The sequence below is a fragment of the Podarcis muralis genome, chromosome 12 (genome assembly GCF_964188315.1).
Source record: "Podarcis muralis chromosome 12, rPodMur119.hap1.1, whole genome shotgun sequence".
Classification (NCBI taxonomy): Eukaryota; Metazoa; Chordata; class Lepidosauria; order Squamata; family Lacertidae; genus Podarcis; species Podarcis muralis.
In genome coordinates this window covers 41,271,522-41,283,699 of record NC_135666.1, presented here as the reverse complement: position 1 = coordinate 41,283,699, position 12,178 = coordinate 41,271,522, and the positions used below count along the sequence as shown (strand labels likewise).

The following is a 12,178-nucleotide window of genomic DNA, read 5'->3' as shown; positions in this document are numbered from 1 at the left end:
TGAAATCATTGTCAGTATACTTAGGCATGGCTAACGTATGTCCTGTTTCCTTCCATGGGAGAGAAGTACAGACAACAACCGTTTTGCACGGGGGTTACTTTCCTGAACCCCTTGTGTGTCAGCGGAGCGCGCATAAGCCCCCAACGCCCCTTGTCTTGGAAGTTGGGACAACTTTCATAATCCTAAATGGCCAGGACATAATAATGCAGCCAATGAGGTGTTGTTGGTGATTGTATAGCTGAGGGTACAGTGAATGGATCATGCATGAAGTCTCATTAATGTACGTAGCCCTGTGCATGAATCCCTAAACTTTTTTTTTTGTATCCCTCCCTAAATTCATCAACGTATTTTTCGCTCTATAAGACGCACCTTTTTCCTCCTAAAAAGTAAGGGGAAATGTGTGCGCGTCTTATGGAGCGAATGCAGGCTGCGCGGCTATCCCAGAAGCCAGAACAGCTAGAGGGAGTGCTGTGTAGCGCTCCTTCTAGCTGTTCTAGCCTCGCCGTGCGAAGCCTCCACGGCATGGGGAGCGTTCATCCCACTACCCTGCGGAGGCTTTGCGCAGCTATCCGTGGCTTTTGCAGGAGGTGGGGGAAGTGACAGAGCGCCCGCTAGGTGCGCCTTATGGTCAGGTGCGTCTTACGGAGTGAAAAATACGGTACTTTGTTTACGGTACTTTGTTTTGTTATTTGCTTTGTCCTGTGCTGTCCCTTCTATTAGCTAATTTAATTCTTTACTGAGTGCCCGCTCAGTGTAGCAGCCCAGTTGTGGTGCACTCTATTCAGAGATGCCAGTCAAATATATTTTTATTTTCTCAGACTTCTTTATTTAAAATGTTCATCCTCTTGATTGATTATGCTGCCTTTGCGATCTGTGGCCTTTTAGTTTATTATAACAATAGTAGTAGTAGTTGTAATATTTGTATGCCACCCATAAGACTGGGTTGCCCCAGACACTCTGGGCAGCTCCCAACAGAATATTAAAAACCCGATAATACATCAAACATTAGAAACTTCCCTAAAATAAACAAACATGATCAGAACTGTTTTATATGCCCTGAATTGAACTCCTGTTTTCTCTGAATTAGCCTGGTCATAATCCTGCCCAATCTATTTTATATTCTCCCTTGATCAAGCTAAGCTGTGCCACCCACATTCTGGCTTGCCCTTTGACACACATTAAAGATTCTCCATCATGCTGCAAATTAGAGGCTCTTCGCATTAAGAACATTTTCTCCCAGATTCAACTGATTCAACATGTCTGGCTTTTAGTTTATGTACTAAGTACCTATCAAAGAACCTGCTCTGACAAGTAAAAGCTCTATTCCCTTGATGCTAGCTCAGATTTGTGGCTGGGGCTGAAATAACACTGATGTTTGCTCATCATTATTTGCTTTGGCTCCTTCCTGGCTAAGAGCTATATTTAAAAAAACCGAAAAAAACACCCTTCCAAATTATTCTTATAACCATATTTGACTATTAATGCATACAGGGAACAATCCTATTGACTAAAAATTAACTTTTCATGACGCATTCACTCTACATATATTTTAAGCAGTAAGCGCTTGCAGCCAAACAGCTAAAAGAAGTGCTGCTCACACTGCGAAAGCAACAGAGAATGGCAGCAAGTTTACATTTCAGCTGCATTGCAGCGAGAACCTGAAAAACAGCAAAAGCCATGTCCTGGGATAGTCATAAAAGCCATGTACGTCCAAATAACTAGTGGGAGCCAATGCAGGTTTATATGAGAGTAAAAGAAATAGTTTTGTTTATAGCTGGCCCAAGAGACAAGTTAGGTGCGCAGGAGCATGCAACTCCCGAAAGATAAATGCTAAACTGGTTACAGATGAAATTATGGATGATTTTCCTTTATGCTCAGCAAGCAAGTTCTCCCCCAGTCCTACCCAAACAAAAACTGAATTACTTTAGTTGTAAAGTGAATACTGCTATATTCCCCTTTAGCCAGATATCATCTGGGGTGAATCATGAATGAATCTGAGCATGGCTTAAAGCAAACCTTTATTGTGAAAATGAAGTGTGGGTGTATTGTGTTCGCTTGAGAGTTAGAAGTTCTACCCCCTGAAAATATGACCTAGCGCTATTAAATTAATGCTGACAAACGTATCGCCTTTCCCCAAAGTCTTGATTTTATTTCCTTTACTCATAACTACTTGCCCAGCACTCTGAGGGCCTCATGGCCCGTAGGCCACAACTGATTGGGATAAAATGAGGGTAAATACTGACCAAACTTTATTAGTATTGATTTTTGGAACTTGCAGCATCCCTAGTAAATGTTCTGAAGTGTAAAAATAGAAAATGAATGTCAGCTACAACAAAGTGAAGCATAATTGCGACAAATAACGTTAGTTCCAGTCACTTAGGTTTAATTTTGCGCTTATTCTAGGGAAGCTGCTTTCATGTTGCATCCTGCAGCTAAATTAATACTTTTCTTAAATAATTATTTTTGATCAATGAACTGTGCATAAAATAAATGTGCTGGAGTCTGTCAAGTGAGGAATAAGAACTGTAAATGTGCCATAGTTTAAACCAAAGCTTAGTTAGTTGCTGATGTTAAGCAATAAAATAAAATAAAATATCAAAACCTAACAACTGCACAATACTGATTATTTTGTCGGTCGTTATTGGCTGCAACTGAACAGAGTAAAGTGCTCTTAACCCTATTGATTTCAATAGTCATATGCATGATTTAACCTGAGTTGGATTGTGGTCATCATATTTGCGTAACTAGATACCAAAGCTAGTACGAGCAATGTAAAAATTACTGTAAGTAATTCATGGTTATTCATATGCCTATTGATCATGTGAATGACTACAGACACATTTCTGTAGCGAGCAAAACATTTCCTCCCCAAACCTCACATTTCAGTTGTGTCAATTACTTAGTAAATAGTTGGGAATACAAATCACCACAATACTTGTTATAATTTTTAAAAAATCCTTTAAAGTTGATAGCAAGTGGAACGTAGGTTGTGTTTAGTTTATAGCAATGGGGGGGGGGGGGGGAGAAAACATACCTTTTATGTCTTTCTTGTTTTTTAATGTTTATGTATTGTACAGATTTTGGTGAGAGCTGTAATTTGAAATATGATGGTGTGTAATATGAAATATAATTTATTTGAAATATACAGCTGGGTCATAAAGATTGGTATTTCAGGTGTTTGTATGTAAATTATAACTTATTTATTTCACAAATTTGAAATAACAGTGATTACTTTTTAATGTTGGTAAAACTATAGAATATTAATACTATAAGGTCCTGGTATTATCTTTGAATAATTTATTTGAGCTGATATTTTTAAACTTGACAATTCATTTCCTCCTTCTCTATGCAACGACAATATATATTATTATATTTACAATCAATATGCATTAAAAAAAATAAGATTGGCTCAAACTTGAGACTGCTAGTGATTGGCTGCAGGAATATGATGTCATTTGGCTCTTCCTCTAGTTACTAATGGGGTTGTTGATATTGAGCTGGATTTTCACTGTCCTGGTTCAGTTTGCAGACTGAAAATCTTTTCTTGGCAGGGCAGGCCATAAAGTGAGATGGTTACAGTATTTTTGGAGAGTGAGCTGAGAAGTCATTTGCTGATACAGCCAGTATCAGTGTGTTTTCAGTGGTTAATTTGTTTCCCCTATGCATCCTGGCTTTTGCAGTGTGCAATTGTGGAGAGTAAGATGTGCTGTACAAAGTTACTGTAAATGGGATGTTTTTGGATCAGCTGTGCTGAACCTGTGCAGTACCGTTCCCCAGCCATTTAAATGCAGTGGGTGGGGAATCAAGGATATGTTGAAAGCAGCCCTCTGCCCCTCTGTCCGCCCCTCTCTTTATAGAACTTTGGGGGAGGAAATTGCGCTGCAGTGGGGTTGTGCTCACACTAATAACTGAACGCAGTGACCAAAGGAATCTTTCTCTCTCTTTTTGCAGTTCAAACTTACTAGGTTTTCCCATTGCCTGCAAGAAAGGCAGAGGAAAATGTGAAGTGGGGCGTGTGTCTGTGAAAATAGCAAGCAGGGGTAGGCACAGCAGTAGTTGTCAAGGGAAAACTTTGGAGAAACCTTTTCTCCTCGAGAAAAAGATGTAAACTCATGTATCTAGCTGGGAGGGGTGATTTTTTTTTTGAGCGATAAATGACTGATAGGGATTAATCAGCATTGCCTCTCTGCACATGGTTTTTTGTTTTTTGTTTTGCATTAAAACAGTTTGGAAAGTTACACAGAACTGGGTGAAATGTGTATGTTTATAGACAGAAAGTTTGGTTACAGACAGAAGGCAATTGTGGTAACTCAAAGCAGTTTACATTAACAATTAAAAACAAAAACCTAAACACACATATATGTAAAGTTGTCGTGCATATCTTGTAATATTCTAAAAAGTATTGACCAGTTTAAATAAGACCTCAGATGCAAAAAAAGTGCACTCATTTATGTATGTTTCATGAGTCACGGCACTTTAACAACCCTTTAAGGTACGATGGTTCTTTACAGGCAAAGCAATTTATGGCCCTGAAGGAACCTTACTGGAGTGCCGTTGCTGTCAGCTGAAGAGCTTAAGTACTCTTTAACTCAAGCCATGTGAAACTCTTCATGGTTCAGGCACTGTTCATGCCCTTCTACACAGCACCTCACTACACAGTACCTGCTATCTATGCACCCCAGTGATGACATAACTTCACACCTGAGATGGACCTGACCCTATGTTGACAACTGCCACACCCACATCACCACCACAGAGCACTGAATGTGGCATGTCAGCACTAAATCACTGCACACACAGCCACTAGGATATATAAATGGAGACCACAACTCAGACAATATGACACAGATTATGGAATTATATCTTTCTGGCTCTATGTTTTGCACCTTTGAAGGCAAAGTAGATGTTTATCTTGAAGTTTGGCTTCGCGTAGCTGATATATGTTTCACAAAGAGCTGGCACAGGAGGGTCCAGGATGGATGGGCAGCATGGTTTGGGGGAAGAGGGGCTTTAACTCACTGCCCTAGCTGTGATGGTAATCAGAATGGTCCCCCACCATGCCAACAATTTGCAATGGAAGATGGAAGCAAAGCTCCCATTGGGGCTCTACAGGATTTCTCAAATAAATTTGTGATTAAAAAACCCCCCAAATCCTGGCAAATTGCCATATTTTCCTTCTACAGATTTGTTTCATTTATTAAATAGGTTAGTTTCGATTTTGTATAAACTTTGTTCATGAGTCACAGTGCTTGCTTGAAATATCAATGTTATGAGCAGAATATTTACAGATAAATATCTAATTTGTGTTTTTAGGGATTAGTATCTGATATACACCATTTCTGCAAAACTGAAAGTTCAGCTCAGTCCATAAGAAATTAATTACCTAATGCAATTTGTTTTGCTTAGAGCTGCATTTGAGGAAGCTTTAGATAAAGTGAATGCAGGGTATTGACATGTTGAAAATACTTTGCACCAGTCCTGTGGAGGTCTGAGGGTATTTCTCCTTCCCATTAAGTTTCAAGTGATACATTTTATTGAATTGTATATGGAAATGAACAGATAAATCAATATAATCTCTCCTATTTGTTCAAATACTAAATCTAATTTTGTGTGCTCCCTACACTTTTCTATTTTTATCAAGATCCATTATTATAATTAAATGTGTGTGTGTGTGTGTGTGTGTGTGTGTGCACGCGCCTTTCATATTGAAACCTAATTATTAAACTACAAAATGCATATATTTCTGGCTTACTGCTGTATGAACCATCCTACTCTTCCAGCTTTTAAAGGAAGAGTCCCAAATTCAGGTAAATTAAGTAAACATAAATGGAATTATCTGGTTGGTTAATTTGCGCCATTAGGAACACTCAAACCACCCACTTTTTCCATTTAACAAAAGCAAAAGACAAGTAGGCCTCCCTTTGAAAGGCACTACTTTCCTGTATGGAGGACTAGGACAATGGTTTTCACTACCATGACCTGCTTTTGACTTTCCTTTGTCAGCACCTGCCAGTTTGTAAGCACATATAGAATGTTGGATTGCATGGACTGATTTGGCAAGACGTTAATGCTGTTACATTATGATCCAAACCAAACAGAAGATACTCAACATCAACATAGAGACTAGAACAAATATAGACACAGATATGGGTGTTTCTGAAAACATAGAAGGGATATTGCCCCCCCCCCCCGTCCACTCCTTTAACCTTTCAGTACTGGTGTACTTTGGAAATTAGGTATTTTATGGTAAGTACGGTACTATCATTAGGATAAAAGAGCAACAGCATTGACGAGCTGGATGGAGATAGACTTGAGCATTGAAAATGCATTTGTGCATCTGCAGTCACATAAAATTGTAACTAAACCATAGTAAATGTAGGTACATTCAATATGAGTTCTTTCTGCGGGTGGGGGGGGGGACTTCAGCAGGTACAAGGAATTCCTTGCAGGCTAAGAACATAGAGACACAGTAAGATGTAAGGACAGCAAAAGCACCACTCTTGTTTTTCATTACAGGAAACGAATACTCTGGAAGGCTTGAGAGCGAGGTGCATGCACCTTCGTAACAAGACAGGATGGAAGCATACCAGTAAATTAAGCAGGGAGGCAGCTGCCAACACAATAAACATGTGAGTAAAAGAATATTTGTGCCATCCATGCTGCCAAACTGATGATAACATATGGCCTGCAAGATTTTGAACTATTTTCTGAAAACATTCTGAAAAGGCTCTGTGCCTTACCATGTACACATTGCTCTCAAGTGGCATGAAGAGTTACCCATGACTATTCAGAAGGATACACATTGTTAAATACTTAAATAATTCCCAGAGGAATGGCTATGCTTCTCTGTTGCAGAAAAACAACTCCTTATGGACCAACAAATTGCATATCTTAGAATGGACCACATGAAAGTCAGTTTCATTAGATGCATGAAGTCTTATCCTGAGTTGTGTGTGTGTGTGTGTTGTAAAGAATGAGATCAGAAGGAAAGGAAATGCAGAAGGTACAGACTGTGATGATTATATTATTGATGGTAGACACACACATACACACACAATTGTTATTGATCCTGGCACTGCTAAATCAATTTGTCTACCTGGGACATAGATCAGTTGCTTGTTTGGGACAGAGTTGCACTCCTGATTAGCAGGTACATAGTGGGGTACTCCATCTCTGTCACTAGAAGCCCAAGTTACCTTTTGTGGTCAAGAGGTGTTTTCTACCAGTTTGGGCTGGTGCTCAGTTGTGACTGCAGTGGTCCATGCATTGGTAAGCTCAAGGGTTGATTACTGCACTTTCTGTGAGGCTGCCCTTGGATCTGGTCTAGAAGTTCATCTAGTGGAAAATGCAACAACCAGACTGCTCACAGGATTAGTGGCCCCAATCGCAGTGGTGCAGGGTAGGGGATGGTATGGTGTGGGTGGTGGGGCAGGCCGGGTAAAGAGCACATGGCACAGGCAGCTAGTGACTATGCCATGGGCCAGCCCCTCCTTCATCCTTGGGAATTATGGTTGTCCTTCAGCCAGCCCTTAGGTCTGTGACTGCTGTTGCTGAATGTCAGGTTGGCTTGGAGCAGGCATAGGCAAACTCGGCCCTCCAGATGTTTTGGGACTATGACTCCCATCATCCCTAGCTAACAGGACCAGTGGTCAGGGATGATGGGAATCGTAGTCCCAAAAACACCTGGAGGGCGAGTTTGCCTATGCCTTGCTTGGAGTAAGGCCTCACCACACATGCCTTATGCAAAGAAATTAGATGCCGTCAATGCAGAATTGCACCCTATTGATTAAAATATATTGTTGATTTTGTAATGGATAGGTCAAGTTCATGAAACATTTTGAAGTGATTTACTGGTTCTTTGAACAGGACAGTGTTAACTGGTTGGTGAGCAAAAACAAGAACCACCCCTTGTTTTCTTTTCAATGTGAATTCGAGTTTTCCAGACTCCCCTCACTGCTGCCCCACCCCTAGAATCAAGCTAAAACTGACTTTAGACAACTGGTTGGTGTAATGCCAATATCTTCAGAAGCAAATTGAGACAGAACTAGAAGTAGGAGACATCTGAAGAAGGAGACATCTCTTTATAGAATAAAGCATTAACGAGTAATAGGGCTTTGCAGGGAGCTGTCATAATTAATAAGCACCCGCACACAAGGCTTGCTTTGTTAAATACAGTGTAATCCTTACAGGAGTTATTGCATGCAATAATTAACTTGATTACAGAAGGCAGAAGGGGAAAAAAGTTTCAGACTAATCAAAGCACCCTCTGTAACTCATAGGCTTTAATAATTATTATTTTCCCTCTTACAAACTGCAGGTGCTTCGTTATGAGTTTTGAGAATAACTAAATGCTTGTCCTTAAGATTTGATTAATATTTAGTAGTTGTTCTAACGTCACAGAAAGCATTAATCAGATCTTTAATTTTTGGATCATTTTCCTGTTTGATTGGGGATAAAGTACTCATCAAAACGAATTAAACAGGCCATTTGAGTGCAGAAAGTTTGGCTAGTTCCTGGCTGTGGAGTTCAGGGCTGTGGTTCAACTTTCTTTTGAGGGAGGAAATACTTTGTGAAAATAATGCAGGTATAAAAAAAATTAAGGACTGTGCCACAAAGTATTTCTCTGAGGCTGTAATATTATTGTCCACTTAAAATAAAGGGATTCTGTAACTCTTACAGCACTGTAGTTACTCGCAAAAAGCGCATGAGTCATATTTCTAGGATTTTGAGACGTTGCTTTTTGGTTGACACAAAGAAGGGGTGCATCAGTTCTGGGTGATCAGAGCTCTGCAACCTAGGCATTTATTTATAAAGAAATGTCTACCTCACTTCTCTTTATAAATAAATCCTAAGTGGCTTACAGAATCACTAAAACACACCAACTCAATGTATACAGTAATAAAGCCCAGTACAGTACCTCAGGTTACATATGCTTCAGGTTACAGACTCCGCTAACCCAGAAATAGTGCTTCAGGTTAAGAACTTTGCTTCAGGATGAGAACAGAAATTGTGGACTTCCGGTCGGTGCCAGCGCTTAATGGCGGTCCTACCTCCGAGCTCCGGAGAAGGACTGCTCCGCAAGTTCGGGTCTTACCCGCTACGGCGAGTGGGGGACCCCTAAAATCTCAGGCGCGGAAGCCTGAGAGCAAGGAGACTCGGTGGGCACCTTTGCGCCCCCCGGTACTGTGAAAGAGCCTTTTTAAAGGCTCCGGAGCGGCATCGGGAGTGAGCGCGGTGCTGAGAGTCGCTACCCAGCCTGCGGAGTGAAGCCGCGTCGCCATTAGCGGAGAGCGCCGATTCCTTCCTGAAAAGAAAATCTGGACTGGATTCCCGTGAGTAAGAAGGGAAAAAAATCAGGAACCTTTAAAAATAGAAAATTTGGCTGAAAACGGGAGGGCAAAAAATAAGGAAGTCTGCCCCCCCCGGACTGCAGGAATTTAAAGCAACGAAAGACCTCGCTGCAGTTATTAGAAACTTAGTTGCGAACTGTCAAACCTGAGCTGTCAAAAGTATCTCTCCCCTCCAGATTGGCAGGAGAAGGGGGAAAAAAGACAGTCTTGTGAAGATACTTTTAATTTAAAGGGAAACAAAGTTTTTCACTGCTCTGATCCCCGGGACGACCTGCCAGGACTTAACACCGGGAAAACTGTTCTTTAAAATAGCCCTGAAGTGGACATAGACTATACCTTAAATGGTGAAAAAATTTTAAGACATTTAGGATTTGAATGGGACTTTGTTACTGACATTGGACTAACCAAATTTAAATTGGAGAAAAAGTTTTACAACTTTAATGGCGGATTTGAGATTTTCTACATCCGGCTTTTTGTCTCTTTGTTGTTTCTAACTTGGAAACTTTTAACTGCTCCCTCTTGAGGGCAAAGAGGGAAAAATTGCAAAGTAACTGACTAATAGTGGGATTTTCCATTGCAAGTTTTTCCTGTGAGAACGGCCTTGGGATATGAGTGGCACAGCAGAGGAGATAAGAACCAGATCTAAAGCTAAACTAACACAAAAGAAAAGAGCTTCAATCTCTGGCAACACAGTGCCTGCACCGGACAGTGCGACAGCAGCATCAATGGAATCTATGACACAGGCACTGCTTAAAATAAATCAATCCCTTGAGGCCTTAACAAAGCAATCTACAGAAAATTCAAAGAAATTGACAGAACTTACAGCAAGATTGGATCTGAATACCACATCAGTGACAACAAATACAGAATCTATAAATAGACTGATTCAGGAATCTTCAGAAACAAGGAAAATTGCAGAAAGTGCAAAATCTGTTGCAGGTGAGACGCAGGAAAGACTTGTGCCGATTGAGAAAAAGGTGAATGAGCATGAAGCGGCCCTCTCCTTACTGGAATTACAACGGAAAGAACGAAATCTGAAATTTAGACAGGTTCCAGAGAAAGAAGAGGACAATCTGGCGGAATTTCTCACAGAGGCAATTCTGGAAAATTGGCAAGGAGATCTGGAGGAAGATGAAGTAGGGATAACAACTGCTTTCAGACTTGGTAGAAAGCAAAGCAAGAAGTCAAGGGATTGTCTGATCACCTTTAGAACCAAAGAGGAAAGAGACAAGATATTGAACCTTCACTATCAAAAAGCTTTGGTGATTGGAAACATTCAAGTCCAAATCTTTAAAGACATCCCTAAATACATCTTGGAAGTGAGGACTTTTTATAGAGATCTTGCCAATTTGCTGAGGAAGAACTTTATACCCTTCAGGTGGGAATTCCCACAGGGGTTGTCCTTTAACTACAAAGGGAAGAAAGTAAGAATAAGAACAGTACAGGAGAAAGAATATTTTTTGGAGAGAAACCTAGAGGACCTACAGAAAGGTACGGTGGATCCGGGAATAGAAGGACAAGGATTAACATCAGAAGGAGGAGGGCTAACAGACATCGCAAATCTATCATTTGGACTACCACAACTGCCAACTGAAGAGGAAGAAAAACTTGGAGCAGTCGGAGGATCAAACATCTAACAAACAAAATGTCTCTGCAACTTCTAAGCTGGAACTGCAACGGTTTGAACCATCCCAGAAAAAAACGACAGGTTTTCCATATTTTGCAAAGGGAACAACTGGATCTGATATGTCTACAGGAAACTCATATAACTAGAGCGCACAGGAAATTGTTGGTGAACAAAAGATTGGGACAAGAATTTATATCTTCCGATAAAGTAAAAAAGAGAGGAGTAGTGATTTATGCAAAGGAAAAATTGGACCCAAAATTAAAATTTAAGGATGAAGAAGGAAGATATCTGGCAATTGAAGTACAGATCCAGGGGGAAAAATATTTGATAATTGGAGTATATGCACCAAATGATGGGAAGGCAGAATTTTTTAAGAAGTTGCATGAGACCTTACTAGATTATCTCGACTGCAAAATAATAATGATGGGGGACATGAATGGAGTGGTATCTACAAATATGGACAAGGCACAAAGACAGACAATATCTAAAGAAGGAAGATTACCAAAGACTTTCTTCGAGATGACGGAAAACATGGACTTGATTGACATCTGGAGAACAAAGAATCCTCTCGAGAGAGAGGGAACTTTTTTCTCGGAATCTAAAATGACATGGACGAGAATCGACCAAATTTGGGTATCTAGTGTGATGGCTACAAAGATTAAAAAAGTAGAAATCTGCCCAAAAACCTGCTCCGACCATAATGCCGTAAAGATGGAAATGAAAATGACAACAACTGGATCCTTTAGATGGAGAATGAATGACTCCCTATTTAGAGATGAACAATTTTGTATAAAGGCCCAAAAGACATTGAAAGATTATTTTGAGATAAATTGGAGAACAGATGTGGAAAAAAGAATAATTTGGGACGCGAGTAAAGCCGTGATGAGAGGCTTCCTGATACAACAGAATTCAATCAAGAGGAAAAAGCAAAATGAAAGGAAAGAAAGAATTTTAGAAAAAATGAAGGAAGGAGAAAAGAAACTGAGGTCAAAACCAAAGTCTCAAGAAATTTTGAGAGAAATAAAATATTATCAGACGCAATATATGGAACTGACAAATCAAGAGATAGAATGGAAAATTAAGCAAATGAGACAAAGGACTTTTGAGTCTGCAGACAAGTGTGGGAAGCTCCTTGCATGGCAACTGAAAAAGAGGCAAAAATTGAATACAGTTACTTGTTTGGAGATAGAGGGAAAGAATG

The 12,178-nt window shown here is 40.1% G+C and overlaps 1 protein-coding gene across 10 annotated transcripts in view; it reads left to right on the top strand.

Annotated features, from left to right (window-relative positions):
- Window positions 1-12,178, top strand: part of ZNF385D (zinc finger protein 385D) — a 374,703-nt gene that overhangs the window by 26,819 nt on the left and 335,706 nt on the right. For 2 of the 10 annotated variants that reach the window (XM_028750025.2, XM_028750027.2), the window contains one exon: window positions 6,517-6,629. The exons of the other annotated variants lie outside the window; for them this stretch is intronic. The gene's annotated coding sequence lies outside the window, so the exon portion shown is untranslated. The remainder of the gene's footprint in view (window positions 1-6,516; window positions 6,630-12,178) is intronic. 10 annotated transcript variants of the gene reach the window in all.